The sequence below is a fragment of the Pristiophorus japonicus genome, chromosome 9 (assembly GCF_044704955.1).
Source record: "Pristiophorus japonicus isolate sPriJap1 chromosome 9, sPriJap1.hap1, whole genome shotgun sequence".
NCBI lineage: Eukaryota > Metazoa > Chordata > Chondrichthyes > Pristiophoridae > Pristiophorus > Pristiophorus japonicus.
The window spans coordinates 219,489,361-219,511,399 of record NC_091985.1 but is presented as its reverse complement, the minus strand read 5'-3'; the positions used below and the strand labels follow the sequence as shown (position 1 = coordinate 219,511,399).

The 22,039-nt window shown below is 45.5% G+C and overlaps 1 pseudogene; it reads left to right on the top strand.

Moving 5' to 3' along the window:
* Positions 1–20,622, top strand: part of LOC139274145 (zinc finger protein 721-like) — a 127,035-nt pseudogene extending 106,413 nt beyond the window's left edge.
* Positions 20,623–22,039: the final 1,417 nt, after the last annotated feature.

Here is a 22,039-nt window from a genome sequence, read left to right as displayed (position 1 = left end):
ACGTCAGTCTGCAAGATGAAGGATGTTAGTTACCTTTAACACAACAACCTTCCCCCCCAAAACTTCTTCCTGAATACATAGTTTGGACGGAACCACATAGACTGGACCTTTTCAAAAATAAAACTTGATTATCCCCTTAAATTTCAGCTAAATTTCCCTTCCCATGTGCTTGACCAGCAACTCTTATCAATTTATATCATCAATTTTAATTTTACAAAAAATTATGCCCAGACTTTGTGATTTTACAAAGAAGACAAAAGTAACAATTACATTTGGATGCAAGCTATTTATCTTCCCCTTCGACCAATGTGTCTTGAAAAATAGGATTACATAGGAGAGGAAGCAGAGTTAACGTTTCGGGTCGATGACTCTTCGTCAGACCTGGAGAGTGTTCGGAAAGAACAGATTCTTAACAAGCACTGAAAGGGGGAGGGAGGGAAAGAACAAAAGGGAAGGTCTGTGATAGGTCCTACCACCAATCACATCTTCCCCTCCCCTCCCCTCTCAGCATTCCAAAGGGACCATTCCCCCGCGACACCCTGGTCCATTCCACAGTCACCCCTAGCACCCCTCCCCTTCCCACGGCACCTTTCAATGCAACCACAGGAGATGCAACACCTGCCCTTTTATCTCCTCCTTTTCCACTATCCAGGGTCCCAAACACTCCTTCCAGGTGAAACAGCGATTTACTTGTACTTCTTTCAATTTAGTATACTGTATTCACTGCTCACGATGTGGTCTCCTCTACAGCGTAGATTGGGTGACTGCTTTGTGGAGCACCTCTGTTCAGTCCGCAAGTGTGACCGAGCTTCCGGTCGCCTGTTACTTTAATTCTCCACTCCATTCCCACTCTGACTTCTCCATACTCGGTTCCTACACTGTTCCAATGAAGCTCAATGCAAACTCGAGGAACAGCACCTCATCTTTCGTTTAGGCACTTCACAGCCTTCGGGACTCAACATCGAGTTCAAAAATTTCAGAGCCAACCTTTGGCTCTCTTTCCGCGCACCCGCCCCCCCCCCCCCCCGCCCCCCCTCAGCCTGTTTCTTTTTTTCTCCTTGTCTCTAATGGTAGTTGGTCATTATCCTGCCATTCACACCCTATCTTGACTCATGTTTTTCTAACTCCTGGCATTGCCATTTGAATTTGGGCCATCATCCATTCTGTTTCTCTAATCTCTCCTGTCTTCCAACCTATCACAGACCTTCCCTTTTTTCTTTCTTCCCCTCCTCCTTTCAGCGCTTGTTAAGAAACTGTTCTTTCCAAACACTCCAGTTCTGATGAAGGGTCATCGACCCGAGACTCTGCTTTCTCTCCACAGATGCTGCCTGACCTGCTGAGATAGCCAGCATTTTGTTTTTATTCCAGATTTCAGCATCTGCAGTATTTTACTTTAGGATTACGTAGGATATACGGCACAGAAACATACCATTCGGCCCAACCAGTTCATGCCGGCATTTACACTCCACTCGAGCCTCCTCCTGTCTTTCCTCATCTAATTCTATCAGCACAATCCTCTATTCCCTGTTCCCTCATATGCTTGTCTAGCCTCCCCTTAAATGCATCTATACTATTCGCTTCAACCACTCCCTGTGGTAGTGAATTCCACATTCTCACTACTCTCTGGGTAAAGAAGTTTCTTCTGAATTCCCTATTTGATTTCTTGGTGATTATCTTATATTTATGGCCTCTAATTATGCTCTTTCCCATAAGTGGAAACACTCTCTCTGTATTTAGTCTATCAAAATCATTCATAATGTTAAAGCCCTCTATTAGGTCACCACTCAGCCTTCTTTTTTCAAGAGAAAAGAGACCCAGCTTGCCTATCCTTTCCTGATAGGTATACACTCTCATTTCTGGTATCATACTTGTAAATCTTCTTTGCACCCTCTGTGTTCTAACCAAGGTTTGATGTAAGCTTAGCATAACTTCACTACTTTTCCATTCTATAACAATTCAATTTTATAATAATTTATCCCAATAATTGGGCATTGCCCAATATGGTAGTCTCTGGATACGGCATAGTCCAGAGACACAAGTCTACATTTTCTTCAACATACATCAACAACGTTAGAAGCACATAAAAACACTGTGGCCTTCCTGTGGCAAGCACAAACCACTGGTCTTTAGTCTTTTCTTATCCTAATGTAATATTTTGAATCTAAACATTCTATGATGAAAAAATCCAAGTTCCCTCACCGCTCTCATCTTCCATTCACTTCAATTGACAGATTGTACCAGTAAGGATTTGGAAGATATTTACAACAGATTCTAGATGTTCTTAGAGTTGGGATCATTCTCTATTTTGCCTATTCGAGGAGTTAGATAACAGACTTTCTCCTGTGCAGATAGGACTGGGTTTTGTGATCCTAGGCTTGTTACTGAGACCTTCCCTGGATACCAAGGCTAGGAGCGGCACACTGGAAGGTATGGGGAGCTGGAACTTGTCCATAAGAGTAACCAAAGGTATGAGAACTGAAATAATCTAGTTAGGAAGGAGAAAAGGCCCCAAAATGGAGCAGTTGGTAATAGGACAACAATTTGTCTCCTCTCATCATGGAGACATCAAATATCAACAGACTGTTATTTGAAATATCAAAATATTAAACTCCAGCCCAGTTACAGGGGTTATTAATATCAGCAGAAACAAAATCCACTGTCAGAATGAAGATGATTCAGTCGGGATGAGATTAACAGCAGCAATAACAGCAGGATGTAACCCTTGCAATCACTTGTGAACTTGTTGGTGTCTCAGCAGGTAGGGTGACTGAGCAAATCCCTTTCCACACTTAGAGCAGGTAAATAACTTCTCCCCAGTCTGAATTCACTGGTGAATCAGCAGGTTGGATAACTGAGTGAATAACTTCCCACACTCAGAGCAGGTGAACAGCCTCTCCCGGTGTGAACTCACTGATGTTTCAGCAGGTGGGATGATTGAGTGAATCCCTTCTCACACACGGAGCATATGAACGGCCTCTCCCCAGTGTGCACTCGCTGGTATTTCTGCAGGTCAGATGACTGAGTGAATCCCTTCCCACACTCAGCAAGTGAACGGTCTCTCCCCAGTGTGAACTCGCTGGTGATTTAGAAGGTGGGATGAAGAAATGAATCCCTTCCCACACTCAAAGCAGGTGAACGGCCTCTCCCCAGTGTGAACTCGCTGGTGTATCAGCAGATTGGATGATTTAGTGAATTCCTTCCCACACTCAGAGCAGGTGAATGGCCTCTCTCCAGTGTGAACTCGCTGGTGTGTCAACAGGGTGGATGAACAAGTGAATCCCTTCCCACACTCAGCACAGGTGAATGGCCTCTTCCCAGTGTGAACTCACTCGTGTATCAGCAGGTTGGATGAACAAGTGAATCCCTTCCCACACTCAGCAAGTGAACGGTCTCTCCCCAGTGTGAACTCGCTGGTGATTTAGACGGTGGGATGAAGAAATGAATCCCTTCCCACACTCAAAGCAGGTGAACGGCCTCTCCCCAGTGTGAACTCGCTGGTGTATCAGCAGATTGGATGATTTAGTGAATTCCTTCCCACACTCAGAGCAGGTGAATGGCCTCTCTCCAGTGTGAACTCGCTGGTGTGTCAACAGGGTGGATGAACAAGTGAATCCCTTCCCACACTCAGCACAGGTGAATGGCCTCTTCCCAGTGTGAACTCACTCGTGTATCAGCAGGTTGGATGAACAAGTGAATCCCTTCCCACACTCAGAGCAGGTGAACGGCCACTCCCCAGTGTGAATGCGCTGATGAATTTCCAGTTCAGATGGGTAACTGAATCCTTTCCCACAGTCCTCACATTTCCACGGATTCTCCATGGTGCGGGTGTCCTTGTGTCCCTCCAGGTTGGACGATCAGTTGAAGCCTCGTCCACACACAGAACACATGTATGGTTTCTCCCCGCTGTGAATGGTGTGATGTTTTTCAGGCTGTGTAACTGGTTAAAGCTCTTTTCAGTCAGTGCACTGGAACACTCTCAGTCGGGCATGTGCGTAGCAATGCTTTTCCAGTCACAATGATGTTTGAAATCTTTTCCCACAGACAGAACAAACAATTCTCCTTCCACAGTCAAAGGCCGATGAAATTCAGGTCCTGAGGAATCGAGAGAATCTGTCAGATCTTGACGTGATGTTTTGTTTGAGTTTCCCGTCTGTAAATCTTCCCTTCTAATACCTTGTAAAAGGAGATGACAAAACTCATCACTGTAAGTAAAGGACAGAAATTCAGAACAGACCATTCTAATTTCTATGTATCATTCTTTCCTGTTTCTCTAAACCTGTAAATCACCATCCCACACATTGCCCCTCCGCCCTGTGCTGAAATCCAAACACATCGCACAGCTCAAGACTGTTTATCCTGCACCAAGTCTGGTTGGGTTCAGTGCTACAATCACTGGTTCCCCTAACTCTCCACCCCTGAAGATGCTGACTCTGGCTGGGTTCCGTTCTACACTCACTGGTTCCCCTCACTGTCCACCCCTGAAATTGCTGACTCTGGCTGGGTGCAGTTCTACACTCACTGGTTCCCCTCCCTCTCTCCCCTGGAAATGCTTACTCTGGCTGGGTTCAATTCTGCACTCACTGGTTTCCCTCTCCTCCCGTGAAGGTGCTGACTCTGGCTGGGTTCATTTCCACATTCACTGGTCCCCCCCACCCCCGGAGATGCTGACCTTGGCTGGGTTCAATTCTGCACTAACTGAATCCCCTCCCTCTCCTCCCGTGAAGGTATTGACTCTGGCTGGGTTCAGTTCTACAATCACTGGTTCCCCTAACTCTCCACCCCTGAAGATGCTGACTCTGGCTGGGTTCAGTTCTACACTCACTGGTTCCCCTCACTGTCCACCCCTGAAATTACACTAAGCAACTAGAAGAGAAGTGGCAGTGAAGTAACTGGAAGAGAAGTGGCAGTGAATTTCAGTTCTATACTCACTGGTTTCCTTCTCTTTCCTCCCCGAACGGTGGCTCGGTTCAGTTCCACATTCACTGGGACGCTGAAGCCCTGCCTACTAATGGTCCCTGTACAAACATGGCCGCATATGCGCTCTGCTACTCAGTGCATCACGATGGTGGTGCAGAAACCTTCCGCTGTGCTTTACAAAGCTGGCGGCCGTCAGCCTGGGCCTGTCACCAGGAATAAATCCCCGGAGCTGCTAACGCGGGACCTGGAAGTTCTTCGTCAGGGTTTGCGGCCTATACAGGTCTTCATGAAGCATACCCGCCGTGTGAGCTACTCACCTGCGTCTCCGGCTCTTCCCGTTTCCATTCTTCGTCCAGCTCTGATCAAAGTGACACTGTGCATGCTCCAAAAACCACCTGGTCCTGTGCCTGTGCAGTGCGAATAGGGTACATTCTCCCCCGCGGGCTATGCTGGGTCACAGTCCCGCCATTGAAAACCCCAGTTAGTGAATGGGGATTGATTTTCTGTGATCTGATTGAGTGAAAACTAATAAATCATACACAAAAAACCCCAAATGAACGGGCACTCTGCCACGGGTCAGTTCTGGATGTGATTAATAACCCCTACAGCCACTAGCGTCTCAGCAGGTGGGGTGAATTTATTTCCATACAGTGGGTATTGAAACAGCTTCTCTCCAGTATCAGTGCGGTGATCGTGCATCAGCTGCTTTGAACTTTGAAAGTTTTTCTCACATTTAAAGCAAATGTTCTCAATGTGGATAATCTGGAGTGTAAACAGTTGGGACAACGGAGTGACTACCTTTCCACATGTGAAATATCTAAACGGTCTCTTCCCGGTGTGACTCTGTTGGTGTGTCAGTAAATGGGTGTAGTCGATTTCATCGTTTTCCACGTACAGAGCAGTGAATGGATTCTGCCCATTATGAACATGCCAGAGTGTCATTTGGTGAGATGAGCGAGTGAATCTCTTTCCACACTCAGCTGATAAACGGCCTCTCCCTGATATGTTATCACCTCAGACGGGCAACCGAATCCGGATCCAGTCCCCACATTTACACTATTGATTCTTCAGGTTGAATCTGTCAAATTTTGACGTAATGTTTGTTTTGAGCTTCCCTGCTGCAGATCCTCCCCTTCTAATACCCTGGAAATGGTGGTTACAAAAGTTGTTACTTTAAATACAGGATAGAAATTCAGAACAGACAATTCTGGATTCTATAAAACATTATTTCCCCTCCTGTCCCTGATGTCTTTTCTGTGGGAAATGTAGAGGTGTGAAAAAAGGCAGCAGATCGGACTCAGGCCAGAACGAAGATTCCTTGAATGAACAATTCATAAGGTTGTTTTGCGCTTTACCTGTATGAGGTTAAAAAACAACAAATGAAAAAGGAGGCATCTAGTGACACGGGCGTTGTTAATAGTGGTTTGTAATTCTAATCACTATCTCATAAGCCTAACATTGTAACCCGAACCCCAGCTTCTGACACCAGCCTCAAAACCCATCCTTAACCCCAGCCACTAAACACTAATCCTATCCCCAACCAAAGATTATTGACAGGGCTCAATTGAGCCAAAGACCTGATAAAGGAAATGTTTGAACCAATTATCATGTTTAAAGAAATAGTGCAATGTATGTTAGTAACAAGAGATTAAACCAACGAAACCATCAAAATTAGTAATGAGAATGACAAATATCATACATTTCAAAGGCAATTACATGCAATATGTGTGGAGAACTTTTACAAATCCGGATACAAAAAGTGTTAAATGATACAGATAATAACAGATTTCAAATCTGATACAAGAAGGTACTATAAAGGGGTAGTTCAAAGTAATTTCAGATGAGTGTAAAGTGAGACATAACAGTTCAGACTATGTCTCCTACAAGCCGTGTTCTCAAACAGAACAGGCTTGGGATTTGATATGGTTGAAGGCGAACGAGAGGAGAACTGAAATAATCTAGAGTAAGAAAAGGCCCAAAATGTAACAGTTGGTAACAGAACATCAATTAGTCTCCTCTTATCATGGAGAAATCAAATATTAAACGCACTATGTATTTGGAACACATTCAACATTTATACAGAATATTAATCACCAGTCCAGTTATTGGGGTTATTAAGATCAGTAGAAACAAACCATAACTGCCAGAATGAACATGGTTCAGTGCTCAGTGCAATCACAGTAAATCCTGTTCAATTCACTAATGTGGTCTTTCAATGGCGGGGTTTTTAACCCAGCAAAATCCTGAGGGACGGGATAAATCTTCACTTAGAAAGACACGGATTAATCAAGGACAGTCAGCATGGATTTGTTAAGGGGAAGTCGTGTCTGACTAGCTTGATTGAATTTTTTGAGGAGGTCACCAGGAGTGCCGATGAAGGTAAAGCGTATGATATAGTGTATATGGATTTTAGCAAAGCTTTTAAAAAGGTCCCACATGGCAGACTGGTCACAACAGTAAAAGCCCATGGAATCCAGGGCAAAGTGGCAAATTGGATCCAAAATTGGCTCAGAGGCAGGGAGCAAAGGGTAATGGTTGATGGATGTTTTTGCGACTGGAAGGATGTTTCTAGTGGGGTTCTGCAGGGCTCAGTACTAGGATCCTTGCTTTTTGTGATCTTCATCAATGATCTAGACTTGAATATAGGGGGTATGATTAAGAAGTTTGCAGATGACACTAAAATCGGCTGTGTGGTTGATAATGAAGAAGAAAGCTGTGGACAGCAAGAAGATATCAATCAACTGGGCAGGTGGGCAGAACAGTGGCAAATGGAATTTAATCCAGAGAAGTGTGAGGTAACGCATTTGGGGAGGGCTAACAAGGAAAGGGAATATACATCAAATGGTAGGATACTGAGAAGTGTCGAGGAACAAAGGGACCTTGGAATTGTACAAAACATTGGTATTAGAGATTCATAAATAAATATTAAATTTTTAGTCATTGACCAAATTAATCTTACCCATGATTATCTGTGGGCATTGGAATGTTAGGCGCTTCTTGAATGTATGCAGAACTCAGTTTTAACTAGGTTCAAATAACAAACTAACACAAGCTGAGAGCCAAGGTCACATTATTATAATAACAAAGTATTAATTGGAGTCAGCTTCATCAAAGCTAACAGTTTGAATACAGGAGCATAAATAAGACAGGTTCTGAGGAGATGAACGAATTTATAAACAAGATAACATGGACAAGCAGGCATTGATAAGGAAATTACTGGAGACAGGAGTGGCCACATGCTAGCTCTGGTTTTGAATGCCAATGGTATTTTGACCACGAGAACCAATTAAACAAGGTGATTTTGTTGAAGACCATATATAGACACTGGCCCAATTAACTTTTGATAAGAAATTGGTTAAAACATCGATACGCAAAGAATGCCTGAGCACAGCTCCATGTTCCCCTCCAAGTCACACACCATCCTGATTTGGAAGCATATCGCCATTCCTTCATTGTTGCTGGGTCAAAATCCTGGAACTCCCTCCCTAACAGCACTGTGGGAGTACAATCACCACACAGACTGCTGCGGTTCAAGAAGGTGGCTCACCACCATCTTCTCAAGGGCAATTAGTGATCGGCAATAAATGCTGACCTTGCCAGCGACGCCCACATCCCGTGAACAAATAAAAAAACAGGAGAAAGCCATGCATCCCCTGAGCCTGACACATAGGAAGAGGAGCACGCCAATCAGCTCCTCGAAGCAGTGTTATGGGAACAGGAGTCAGCCATTCAGCCACTCCCATGTGCCACACAGGAAGAAACCAAGACCATTCAGCCCATCGAGCTTGTAACATGAGATCAGCAGTAGCTCATTCAGCCTATTGACCCTGTTTGATAGGGACAGGATGATGCCTTTAGCCCCTCGAACCAGGTACAAGAAACACAAGAAATAGGAGCAAGAGTAGGCTACTTGGCCCCTCGAGCCTGCTCCACCATTTAATAAGATCATGGCTGATCTGATCATGGACTCAGCTCCACTTCCCTGCCCGCTCCCCATATCCCTTTCTTCCCTTATCGCTATAATATCTGTCAATCTCCACCTTAAATTTATTCAATGGCCCAGCCTCCACAGCTCTCTGGGGCAGAGAATTCCACAGATTTACAACCCTCTGAGAGAGAAAATTTCTCCTCATCTCAGATTTAAATGGGCAGCCCCTTATTCTAAGACTATGTCCCCTAGTTTTAGTTTCCCTTATGTGGGAAGATCCTCTCTGCACCCACCTTGTCGAGCCCCCTCATTATCTTATGTTTCAATAAGATCACTTCTCATTCTTCTGAACTCCAATGTGTATAGTCTCAACCTACTCAACCTATCCTGATAAGTCAAACCTTCATCTCCGGAATCAACCTAGTGAACCTTCTCTGAACAGCTTCCAATACAAGTATATCCTTCCTTAAATACGGAGGCCAAAACTGTACGCAATACTCCAGGTGTGGCCTCACCAATACCCTGTACAGTTGTAGCAGGACTTCTCTGCTTTTATTCCCTTGCAATAAAGGCCAACATTCCATTTGCCTCCCTGATTACTTGCTGTACCATCAAACTAACGTTTTGTGTTTCATGCACAAGGACCCCCAGGTCTCTCTGTACTGCAGCACTTTGCAATTTTCTCCATTTAAATTATAATTTGCTTTTCTATTATTTCTGCCAAAGTGGATAACCTCACATGTTCTCATGTTATACTCCATCTGCCAAATTTTTGCCCAATCACTTAGCCTGTCTATATCCCTTTACAAATTTTTTGTGTCCTCCTCACAATTTGCTTTCCCACCCATCTTTTTATCATCAGCAAACTTGGCTACATTATACTCGGTCCCTTCATCAAAGTTATTAATATAGATTGTAAATAGTTGAGGACTCAGCACCGATCCCTGCGGCACCCCACTTGTCACTGCTTGCCAACCAGAAAATGACCCATTTATCCCGATTCTGTTTTCTGATAGTTAACCAATCGTCTATCAATGCGAATATATTACCCCCAACCCTGTGAGCTTTTTTCTTGTGCAGTAAACTTTTATGTGGCACCTTATCGAATGCCTTCTGGAAATCCAAATACATCACATCCACTGGTTTCCCCTTATCCACCCTGCTCGTTACATCCTCAAAGAACTCCAGCAAATTTATCAAACATGATTTCCCTTTCATAAAACCATGCTGACTCTGCTTGATTGAATTATACTTTTCCAAATGTCCCGCTACTGCTTCCTTAATAATGGACTCCAGCATTTTCCCAACGACGGATGTTAGGCTAACTGGTCTATAGTTTCCTGCTTTTTTTCTGTCTCCTTTTTTAAATAGAGGCGTTACATTTGCAGTTTTCCAATCTGCTGGGACTGCGGCAGAATCCATGGAATTTTGGTAGATTACAACCAATACATCCACTATCTCTGCAGCCACTTCTCTAAAGACCCTAGCATGTAAGGCATCAGGTCCAAGGGACTTGTTAGCCTTTAGTCACTGATTATATCTCTGTCTTTCTCCCTTTCTCATTGACTCACTCTCTCTCTCATTGTCTCCGTCTCTCATTGACTGCCTGTCTCTCTCACATTGTCTCTGTCTCTCTCTCTCTGTCTCTTTGTCTCGCTCTCTCTGTCTCACTCTCTCTCTCTCTCTTTCTCTGTCTTGCTCTCTCTGTCTCGCTCTCTCTCTCTGTCTGTCTCCCTCTCTCTCTCTCTGTCTGTCTCGCTCTCTCTCTCTGTCTGTCTGTCTGTCTCTCTCTCTCTCTCTGTCTCGCTCTCTCTGTCTCGTTTCCTCTCTGTCTCGCTCTCTCTATGTCTCGCTCTCTCCCATCCTTGCTCCAACACTCATCCTTTATCCTGTCTGCGATGCAGCTGAAGAAGATGTTTCAGGGACAATGTTCGAACAAGGAGTTTGATTTGAAACCGGAGGATGTTGACTGCTCGGATGTGGGCTCTCCGCCAGAATGAAAGTGACCGAGCGTGTCAGCCAGTGCCCGTGATCCCGTCTCCATGTGTGTGACAGTCTCGCACAATTCTGGCTCTGCCTGACCGTCGCCTTGTTTAACCCAAGAAAACGCTCAGCAAAGGGTTAATCTCCAACTAGACGTGTGCTATTCTTGTATCGCGATTGATTCCTCTTCACACTGCAAGGGCGTGGGAGCTTTGAGCATTTGCTGTGGGAAATACCATCACATTTTTAAGTAGTGACCACTGGATTGCTGAACTGAGACTGACCATCTAGCTCTGGCCTGTTTCAACATGAGGTGACCTCCTGCTCAATGAGGGAATATCAGGAAAGACCTACCATTGTGCAGAGGCTTCTGAGCTTCAGGGAGCTATCAGCGCTGATAATGGGTGCAAGGGCAACAGATAGTCCTGGCAAAAGGAGAACCTCTGGGTAGATATCATCATTTTAATTAGGGTTTCTCTAGAGTGGGAAGAATTAGTTGGATAAGACGATGATGTAAAGGAGTTATACCGAGCTCATGAGCCCAGTGTAAATAAGTAAGGGCACCAGCTTTATTAACCAAAGTTGGTAAGGGGCGGGTCCAGTGAGATTCTCCTGATATGGAGTTTTATTCCGGAGGAAGTGGAAAGCCAAAGGTGGAGACCTGCAGAGGTGAGCACAACATGGTCAGGACAGTTGTAGCTTCCAGTGATGGACATTTGGACAAGGAAACCTGCAGCTTAGAAAGTGGCAGATGAGAACGAGGATTTGGATTACAAGGGTTTGTAGGGTCTGAATACTGAGCCCAGAACTGTAATGCCTTTGAGCTCCTGACCATTGGGTGTGTTTGTAAGCCCCATTTTTTGAGTGTATTTTGAAGAGCTACTGCATGATCTGTACGCTCAATAAATCATCAAATGCTTAACCTGAACGTTTCAAGAAGCTTATTGATCTTGGAGGAATGGCTAGATCACCTGATCAGGAAAAGTCGATGTTTTTCCGGTAAGGAATGCTCGCTGTCAAATGATTGGATCCCTGGGAGTATGTCAGTATTAAAAGGTGGTCCCCGAAAGTGTGTCAATATTTACAGGGGATCCCCGAGAGTGCGTCAGACTGATAAATCCCCAGGGCCTGATAGTCTGCATCCCAGAGTATTTAAAGAAGTGGCCCTAGAAATAGTGGATGCATTGGTGGTCATTTTCAACATTCTATAGACTCTGGAGCAGTTCCAATGGATTGGAGGGTAGCTAATGTAACCCCACTTTTTAAAAAAGGAGGGAGAGAAAACAGGGAACTTTAGACCAGTTAGCATGACATCGGTGGCGGGGAAAATTGTTGGAATCAATCATTAAAGATGTAATAGCAGCGCATTTGGAAAGTAGTGACAGGATCGGTCCAAGTCAGCATGGATTTATGAAAGGGAATATATCTAATGAACTGGCCTCAACAACATTCCGTGGTAGAGAATTCCACAGGTTCACAATTCTCTGAGTGAAGAAGTTTCTCCTCACCTTGGTCCGAAATGGCTTATCCCTTATCCTTAGACTGTGACCTCTGGTTCTGGACTTCCCCAACATTGGGAATATTCTTCCTGCAACTAACATGTCCAATCCCATCAGAATGTTATAAGTTTCTATGAGATCCCCTCTCATTCTTCTAAATTCCAGTGAATATAAGCCTAGTCAATCCAGACTTTCTTCTATGTCAGTCCTGCCATCCCGGGAATCAGTCTGGTGAACCTTCGCTGCACTCCCTCAATAGCAAGAATGTCCTTCCTCAGATTAGGAGACCAAAACTGCACACAATACTCAAGGTGTGGTCTCACCAAGGCCCTGTACAACTGCAGTAAGACCTCCTAGCTCCTATACTCAAATCCCCTCGCTATGAAGGTCAGTATGCCATTTTCCTTCTTTACTGCCTGCTGCACCTGCATGCCTACCTTCAATGATTGATGTACCATGACACCCAGATCTCATTGCACCTCCCCTTTTACTAATCTGTCACCATTACGATAATAATCTGCCTTCCTGTTTTTGCAACCAAAGTGGATAACCTCACAATCTACGTTATACTGCATCTGCCATGCATTTGCCCATTCACCTAACCTGTCCAAGTCCCCCTGCAGCCTCATAGCATCCTCCTCGAAGCCCGCAGTGCCACCCAGCTTAGTGACATCTGCAAACCTGGAGATATTACATTCAATTCCTTTGTCTAAATCTTTAATGTATATTGTAAATAGCTGGGGTCCCAGCACTGAACCCTGTGGCACCCCACTAGTCACTGTCTGCCATTCTGAAAAGGACCCATTTATTCCTACTCTTTGCTTCCTGTCTGCCAACCAGTTCTCTATCCACATCAATACATTACCCCCAATAGCATGTGCCTTAATTTTGCATACTAATCTGTTGTGTGGGAACTTGTCAAAAGCCTTTTGAAAGTCCAAATACACTACATCCACTGGTTCTCCCTTGTCCACTTTACTAGTTACATCCTCAAAAAATTCTAGAAGATTTGTCAAGCATGATTTCCTTTTCATAAATCCATGCTGACTTGGACCAATACAGGGGATCCCCAAGGAATGTATCAGTGTCTACAAGGGGTGTCCCAGGGAGTTTGTCTGTATTTACAGGGGATCCCCGGGAGTGTGTCGGTTTTTAGTGGGAGTTCCCGGCAGTGTGTCAGTGTTTACAGCGAGAACCCAGGAGTGGGTCAGTAATAACAGGGGATCCAAGTGAGTGAGCCCATATTTACAAGGACCGCCAATCGTGTGTCTGTATTTACAGGGGTTCCCTGGGAGTGTGTCAGTGTTTACAAGGGGTCCCCGGGGAGTGTGTCAGTTTTTACAGGAGGTCCCCACAAGTGTGTCTGTATAAACAGGGGGTCCATGGGAGTGTCTGTGTTTACACGGGGTCCCAAGGGGTATGTCGGTATTTTCAGTGGGTCCCTGGGAATGTGCCAGTTTTTGCAGGGTGTCCCCGGGGAGTGTGTAAGTATCACAGGGAGTCCCTGGGAGTGTGTCAGTATTTCCAGGGAGTTCCTGTGGAGTGTGTTGGTCTTTACAGGGAGTCCCTGGGGAGTGTGTCGGTATTTACTTACTTGGTGACTGAGGTGAACTCACCCCAGATGTTGGGGGAACCCTCTACTGGCTGTGAGCCTGGGCTGGGCACAAGGAAACGGGAGTGACATCGAGCCTGATATCTGTAAAAGATCAGATAGAGACTGGTGTCACAGAGGAGTCAGCAATAAATGTCTTCCTTCAACTAACTCCCGGTGTTCTCCAATAATGCTCCAAGATCTCCTTATCGAGACAATGACTCCCACACTGAGATGTAAGGTTTTGCTGATGAGCTATTCTGCTGTGAGGGGCTTCACAACCAACCCTAAACACTGTCTCTCCCGCGTGCAGGCTCTATGCAAATGGTCCATTCACGCTTACCCCCTCAAGGGTCATAGAATCATAGAAATTTACAACATAGAAGGAATTCATTTTGCTACATCGTGTCCACGCAGGCCGACAAAGAGCTATTCAGCTAAATGTCATTTTTCAACTCTTGGTCCGTAGCCCTGTAGGTTACGGGACTTCAAGTGCACATCCAAGCATTTTTTAAATGTGGTGAGGGTTTCTGCCTCTACCACCCTTTCAGGCAGTGAGTTCCAGACCCCCTCCAACTGCTGGTTGAAGAAATTTCCCTGCAAATCCCCTCTAACCCTCATACCAATTACTGTAAATCTATGCCGAATGGTTGTTGACCCCTCTGCTAAGGGAAATAGCTCCATCCTATTCACTCTATCGAGGCCCCTCTTAATTTTATACACCGCAGAAAAGTCTCCTCTCAGCCTCCTTTGTTACAAAGGAAGCAAACCCAGCCTATCCAATCATTCCTCATAGCTAAAATTCTCCAGTCCAGGCAACGTCCGCTTAAATCTCCTCTGTACCCTCTCCAGTGCAATCACATCTTTCCTGTAATGTGGTGACCAGAACTGATCGCAGTATTCTAGCTGTGGCTTAACTAGTGTTTTACACAGTTCAAGCATAACCTCCCTGCTCTTGAATTATTCGACCGTTGGATAGCGAGAAGGAGCTGCGATCCTGGCTGATTTTCAAACCCCTGCCCCCCAGCGCAGGGATATCAAGCTCCAATCATGTCCCTATTCCTGCATACTAGCCAAGATCAGGTTAATTCAGCACTGGGTCGGGGATGGAGGCTGGGCCTTCCCTGCGAGCGCTGTGTGGACAGGTTCCAGGCGTACCCTCTCCTTCCCCTCCGCCAGTACGTGCGTTGCTGTCTTGCTGGGCTGAGGGGGCGGGGTCAGGGTGACCCAAGCGGGCAAACCTTTGTTTGGTCAGGGGTGATGACCTTTCTGCCAGGCGGAGGCAGGAGTGGGACGGGACCTCCGATCCCTCCTATAGCCCGCGGCCTCGATCTGTTCCGCTTTTTATTGTTCTGATTGCAAGCATAGAAAGATCCCGCAATCAGAGCACGCCCTCAGCTCCATTTACCCGCCCTCTCACAACATGGCACAGCACAGAAACAGGCCATTCGGCCCAACCGGTCTCTGCTAATTGCGGCCTTCGCCCCTTAACTCAGCACAGACCAGAAGTGAAACTGTGAGGCCTCCCCAGGTCGGTCAGCACCATGCTATACTGGGCTCGAAATGGGGGCGGGGTTGGGACTGAAGGGGATGGTATTAACAAGGAGTTGCATCCCTGTCACCCCTCCCCCTCTATCCCCCTCCCCCTGTAGCTCCTCCTGTAGCCCCTCCCCCTATAGCCCGGCCCTGAAACCCCTTCCCCTGTAACCCCTCCCCTCTATCCCCCTCCCCCTGTAACCACTCCTCCTGTAATCCCTCCCTTCTATCCCACTCCCCCTGTAACCTCTCCTCCTGTAGCCCCTCCCCCTGTGGCCCCGCCCACCAGCGGAACCCACAGTTGCGCCTCTCTCCCGCGACGACGTTGTCCCCCGGCCCAGCCTCGCTGTCGCCCCTGGCAAACCCCACCTCCGGCGTCTGTGCTCGGCGGCTGGCGAACCTGACGCGTCGCCCCTGGCAACTGTGGAGAGACCTTTAAAAACCGCGATTAATTCATGAAAAGTTTGCAGCAGTCAATTTATTTTCATGATACCATTCTCCGTTTTAGCATTTTATTATAAAATCAACAAATGCCAGGTTGCTTTTCTATTTTAAACATCGCCGCTTTTCTGTTACGTCAGGAGGTCGTCTCACTGGGGGAAGCCCAGTGCGCAGGCGTGGGCTGTATGTGGAGCATGCGCAGTGTGACTTTGATCAGCGGGGACGCGGGCTGTGAGCGGGCGAAGGTCTGACATGTAGTTTGGAGTCGAATTTGAATCAGCGGGATAAGGGGAGCAACGTGCTCGACAGGTGGGCTTTATAAACACCTGCTGCAGGTCGCCAACCCGGACTAAGAAACAACAGGTCTCGAATTTGCAGCTCTGGGGCGTTTTCGCGGTAACAGGCCCAAACTGACGGTCGCCATCTTTGTAAAGGACAGCTGCAGGTTTCTGCGCCGCCATCGTGATTCACCGAGCAGTAGAGCGCATGCGTGGCCATCTTTGTGAAAGAACAATGTGTCGGCGGGGTTTCAGGATCCCAGCCAGAGTCAGCACCTTCAGGGAAGGGGAACCAGTGAGTGTAGAACTGAACCCAGCCAGAGTCAGCACCTTCAGGGGAGGGGAGGGGGTCCAGTGAGTGTAGAACTGAACACAGCCAGAATTGGTGGTGAAAACTGGTAGTGGAGGAGAAACACTCCAGAATATAAGAAATAGGAGCAGGTGTAGACCATTTGGCCCCTCGAGCCTGCTCTGCCGTTCAATAAGATCATGGCTGATCTGATGATGGACTCAACTCCACTTCCCTGCCTGCTCTCCATAACCCTTTACTCCCTTATCGCTCAAAAATATGTCTATCTCCACCTTAAATATATTCAATGACCCAGCCTCCACAGCTCTCTGGGGCACAGAATTCCACAGATTTACAACCCTCTGAGAGAATAAACGCCACCTCATCTCAGTTTTAAATAGGCGGCCCCTTATTCTGAGACTATGTCCCCTAGTTTTAGTTTCCCCTGTGAGTGGAAACATCCTCTCTGCATCCGCCTTGTCAAGCCCCCTCATTATCTTATATGTTTCAATAAGATCACCCCTCATTCTTCTAAACTCCAATGTGTATAGGCTCAACCTATGTTCATAATTCAAATGCCTCATCTCTGGAATTAATGTAGTGAACCTTCTATGAACAGCCTCCAAGCAGTACTCCAGGTGTGGCCTCACCAATACTCTGTACACTTGGTGCAGGACTTCTTTGCTTTCATACTCTATCCCACTTGCAATAAACATCAACATTCCATTTGCCTTCCTGGTTACTTGCTGTACCTTCATACTATCTTTTTATGTTTTATGCACAAGGAACTCCAGGTTTCTCTGTACTGCAGCATTTTGCAATTTTTCTCCATTTAAATTATAATTTGCTTTTCTATTATTTCTGCCAAAGTGGATAACCTCACATTTTCCCACATTATACTCCATCTGCCAAATTTTTGCCCACTCACTTAGCCTGTCTATATCCCTTTGCAGATTTTTGTGTCCGCTTCACAATTTGCTGATCCACCCATCTTTGTATCATCAGCAACTTGGCTATATTACACTCGGTCCCTTCATCCAAGTCATTAATATAGATTGTAAATAGTTGGGGCCTAGCACTGATCCCTGCGGCACCCCACTAGTTACTGTTTGCCAATCGGAAAATGACCCATTTATCCTGACTCCGTTTTCTGTCAGTTAGCCAATCCTCTATCCATGCTAAGATATTGCCCCCAACCCCATGAGCTTTTATCTTGTGCAGTAACCTTTTATATGGCACCTTATCGAATGCCTTCTAGAAATCCAAATACACCACATCCACTGGTTCCCCCTTATCCACCCTGCTCGTTATATCCTCAAAGAACTCCAGCAAATTTGTCAAACATGATTTCCCTTTCATAAAACCATGTTGACTCTGCTTGATTGAATCTTGCTTTTCCAAATGTCCTGCTACTGCTTCCTTAACGATGGACTCCAGCATTTTCCCAATGACAGATCTTAGGCTAACTGGTCTATAGTTTCTTGCTTTTGTCTGCCTCCTTTTTTAAATAGGGGTGTTACATTTGTGGTTTTCCAATCTGCTGGGACCGCGGCAGAATCCAGGGAATTTTGGTAGATTACAACCAATGCATCCACTATCTCTGGAGCCACTTCTCTTAAGACCCCAGGATGTAAGGCGTCAGGTCCAAGGGACTTGTCCACCTTTCGTCCCATTATTTTACTTAATACTACTTCATTAGTAATGGTGATTGTATTAAGTTCCTCCCTACCTATAGTCCTTTGATTATCCACTATTGGGATGTATTTAGTGTCTTCTAGCGTGAAGACTGATACAAAATATTTGTTCAACGTCGCTGCCATTTCCCTGTTCTCCATTTTAATACCATCCCTTATTTGTTTAGTTAGCCATGGATGGTTATCCCTTTTCTTGCAGTCTTTCCTTCTCATTGGGATATATTTTAGTTGCGAGTTATGAAATATCTCCTTAAATGTCTGCCATAGCTCATCAATCGTCCCATTCTTTAGTCTATTTTCCTAGTCCACTTTAGCCAACTCTGCTCTCATACCTTTGTAGTCCCCTTTATTTAAGCTTCGGACCCTGGTTTGAGAACCAACTTTCTCACCCTCCAACTGAATTTGAAATTCAACATATTATGGTCACTCATTCCTCGAGAATCTTTTACTACAAGGTCATTTATTAATCCTGCCTCATTACACAGTACTAGTTCTAAGATAGCTCACTCCCTGGTTGGTTCCGCAATGTACTGTTCAAGGAAACTATCCTGGATTCACTCTTCCTCAAGGCTTCCCTGACCAATTTGCTTCGTCCAATCAATATGAAGGTTAAAATCACCCATAATTATTGCCATTCCTTTATTACAAGCTTCCATTATTTCTTGATTTATACTCCGTCCAACAGTGCAGCTACTGTTAGGGGGCCTATGCACTAAGCACACCGGCAACTTTTTCCCCTTATTATTCCTTATCTCCACCCAAACTGTTTCAACATCTTGATCCTCTGAGCCAATATCGTTTCTCAGTAACGCACTGATCCCATCCTTTATTAACAGTGCTAGCCCACCTCCTTTTCCTTCCGAAATGTGTGATGGGTTTGGATTTCAGCACAGCAGGAGGATCAATGTGTGGGACAGGGATTTACAGCTTTGGAAGAACAAGAGAGGAAAGAAAGTTCCATGGAAACTAGATTTGTCTATTTTGAATTTCTGTCTTGTACTGACAGTGATGAGTTTTGTTATCTCCTTTTACAGGAGGGGAGATTTTCAGACCATACATCGTGTCAAGATCTGACGGAGTCAATCGTTTCATCAGGACCTGAATATCATCGGGCTTTGAAAGTGGAAGGAGAAATGCTTGTCTGTTCTGTCTGTGGGAATAGATTTCAAATATCTGTGTGACTGGAAAAGTATCGAGACTAACACACTCGAGTGAATGTTCCAGTGCACTGTCTGTGGAAAGAGCTTTAGCCAGTTACACAGCCTGAAAAAACATCGCACCATTCAAACCACGGAGAAACTGTAAATGTGTTGTGTGTGTGGGCGAGGCTTCAACTGATTGTCCAACCATGGAGAGTCACAAGGATACTCGCACCATGGAGAAACCGTGGAAATGTGGTGATTGTGAGAAGGTATTCAGATCACCGTCTGAGCTGGAAATTCATCGACGCAATTACACAGGGGAGAGGCCGTTCACCTGCCTTGTGTGTGGGAAAGGATTCACTCGGTCATCCCAACTTGTAACTCACCAGCGAGTTCACACTGGGGAGAGGCCATTCACCTGCTCTGAGTGTGGGAAGGGTTTCACTGATTCATCCAACCTTGTAACTCACCAGCGAGTTCACACTAGGGAGAGGCCATTCACCTGCTCTGAATGTGGAAAGGGATTCATTACATCATCGCACCTTGTAACTCATCAGCGAGTTCACACTGGGGAGAGGCCGTTCACCTGCTCTGAGTGTGGGAAGGGATTCACTCAGTCATGCGACCTGCTGAAACACCAGCGAGTTCACACTGGGGAGAGACCATTCACCTGCTCTGAGTGTGGAAAGGGATTCATTTGTTCATCCCAGCTTGTAGCTCACCAGCGAGTTCACACTGGGGAGAGGCCATTCACCTGCTCTGAGTGTGGGAAGGGATTCACTCAGTCATCCAACCTGATGAGACACCAGCAATTTCACACTGGGGAGAGGCCGTTCACCTGCTCTGAGTGTGGGAAGCGATTCACTCAGTCATCCACCCTGCTGACACATCAGCGAGTTCACACTGGAGAGAGGCCGTTCACCTGCTCTGAGTGTGGGAAGCGATTCGCTCGGTCATACAACCTGCTGACACACCAGCGAGTTCACAAGTGACTGCAGGGGTTGGAATCTGCTGTTATTGCTGCTGTTAATCACATCTCGACTGAACCATGTCCATTCTGACATTTGGGGTTTGTTTCTGCTGATAACCCTATAACTGGGCTGGACTTTAATATTCTGGATATATTGCTGATGGTGTTCTCGGGTTTGCAGTGTCCATTTTAAGAAACGCTGTGTGTTATCTTTCCCCTTAATTCAGCGACTCTCAACAGAAATTTAGTGTGCAATAAAATTATGAACTTTTACTTTAATCCTCAATTGATCTTTGGTTCAAAATCTACAATAGTGTGTGAAAGTTTCCACTGAATAAAATCTCCAATTACAAAGAGCTTGTTAACAATTCTTACTGACTTGCACATTACACACAGTGGCCCCTCCATTATCCACCAGAAAGAAGGGCAATGGGAATTGGTGGGGAATCAGTGTCCCCAAATATTGCCCTTCCCGTCTGGTGTAGCAATCCCCTCGGCACAGGAATGTAGACAAGTCCAGACCAAACCAGTGTGCAGTACTCCAGGTGTGGTCTTACCAACGCCCTGTACAGTTTTGTAGCAGGACTTCCCTACTTTTACACTCCATCCCCCTTGCAATAAAGGCCAGCATTCCATTTGCCTTCCTGATTACTTCCTGCTAACCTTTTGAGTTTCATGTACAAGAACCCCCACATCCCTCTGTACTACAGCATTTTGTAATTGTTCCATTTAAATAATTTGCTTTTTTAGTTTTCCTACCAAAGGAGGTAACCTGACATTTTACCAAATTATAGTCCATCTGCCAGATTTTTGCCCACTCACTGAGCCTATCTATATCCCTTTGTAGATTCTTTGCGTCCTCCTCACAACTTGCTTTCCCACCTATCTTTGTATCACCAGCAAATTTGGCTGCATTACACTCGGTTCCTTCATCCAAGTCATTAATATAAATTGTAAATAGTTGAGGCCCCAGCACTGATCCCTGCGGCACCCCACTAGTTACAGTTTGCCAATCTGAGAATGACCCATTTATCCCAACTTTTTGTTAGTTAGCCAATCCTCTATTTACGCTAATATGTTACCCCCAGCCCCGTGAGCTTTTAACTTGTGCAGTAACCTTTTGTGTGGCACCTTATCGAATGCTTTCTGGAAATGCAAATATACGACATCAACTGGTTCCCCTTTATCTACTCTGCTTGTTACATCCCCAAACAACTCCAGCAAATTTGTCAAAAATGATTTCCCTTTCATAAAACCATGCTGACTGCGTGACTGCTTTATGATTTTCTAAATGTCCTGCTACTACTTCCTTAATGATGGACTCCAGTATTTTCCCAATGACAGATGGTAGGCTAACTGGTCTATAGTTTCCTGCCTTCTGACTCCCTCCTTTCTTGAATAAGGGTGTTATATTTGCACTTTTCCAGTCCGCTGGGACCTCTCCAGAATTCAGGGAATTTTGGTAGATTACAACCAATGCAGCCACTATCTGCAGCCACTTCGTTTAAAATCCTAGGATGCATGTCATCAGGTCCAGGGGACTTATCCACCTTTAGTCCCATTAGTTTGCTTAGTACCTTATCTCTAGTGATAGTGTTTGTTTTAAGTTATTCCTCCCCGCTCTCCCGCCCCCTGCCCCCCCCACTGCAATAGTGCCTTGATTATCAACTGTTGGGATTTTTTTGGTGTCCTCTACCGTAAAGACTGATACAAAATATTTGTTTAAAATCTGCCATTTCCAAGTTCCCAATTATTAATTCTCCAGTCTCGT